The sequence below is a fragment of the Mus caroli genome, chromosome 5 (genome assembly GCF_900094665.2).
Source record: "Mus caroli chromosome 5, CAROLI_EIJ_v1.1, whole genome shotgun sequence".
NCBI lineage: Eukaryota > Metazoa > Chordata > Mammalia > Rodentia > Muridae > Mus > Mus caroli.
In genome coordinates, this window is record NC_034574.1 from 66,579,462 (window position 1) to 66,580,606 (window position 1,145).

A 1,145-nucleotide genomic window follows, 5' to 3' on the forward strand; every position below is an offset into this window, starting at 1 on the left:
TAATAATGGATTTTTCTTAAGTCGGATGGACCTTGACTGTCTGAAAATGGGTCTCCTCTCCTTGGATTCCTTGTTGCTGAGGTGTTACTGACAGGTCACCCACTTGTTCTCCATTGCCAATGTGTCTTTTGGCTGCTGTTGTTTTCTAAGATTTGATATTATACGTGTATGAATGTTTTCCCTGCAGATATGTATATGTACCACCTGCATGCCTGGTGCTGGTGGAGGTCAGAAGAGGCTGTTAGACCCCCTAGGACTGGAGTTACAGTTATGAACCACCAAACATGTGTAGGGAACCAAACTCAGGTCCTCGTCAAGAACAGCCAATGCTCTTAACCTCTGAGCCATCCCTCCGACCCAGCATAACTGCCCTCTGAAAAACCCAACAAGCAGCCAAAAGAGTCAGAGGCAGATATTTGCACCTAACCAATCAATGGACAGAAGCTGCTGAGCCCTGTGGTTGAATTAAGGTAAAGCTGGAAGAAGCTGAGGAGGAGGGTGACCCTGTAAGGAGGACCAGCAGTCTCAACTAACCTGGATGCCCAATATCTCTCAAACACTGGACCACCAAACAGGCAGCATATACTAGCTGATATGAGGCCCCCAACACATATACAGCAGAGGACTGCTGGGTCCCGGTTTGGTCAGAGAAGATGTACCTAACCCCCAAGAGACTGGAGGCACCAGGGAGTTTAGAGGTCTGGTGGGGTTGGGGAGGGAGAGGGTAGGAACAGTCTTTGTGGAGACAGGGGGTTGGGGAGGAAGTGTGGGATGTGGGACAGTCAAAGGGTGGACCGGGAGGGGTATAAAATATGGAGCATAAATATATAAATAAGTAAATAAATGATTTTTAAAAATGAGAACCAATTCACAGAATTAACCACAAGGGTAGTGTTAGTCAGGTCTAATGATGTTTTGAAGTTTTTCCCCTTCTGACGCATTTGGAGGGTGCTGTGTGCTTGCGATGTCTCTAATTCTCACAGCAGTCTTAGTTTAACTGGAATTATACCAGTTCACTATGACACCCATTTGATATTCAGGATTTTATCTTGTATTATTCTGCTTTTACCATAATTTTCTCCCTTCCCCTCCCCCCTCTCCCCCTCCCCTCTCCCTCCCTCCCCTCTCCTCTCCTCCTCTCCTCT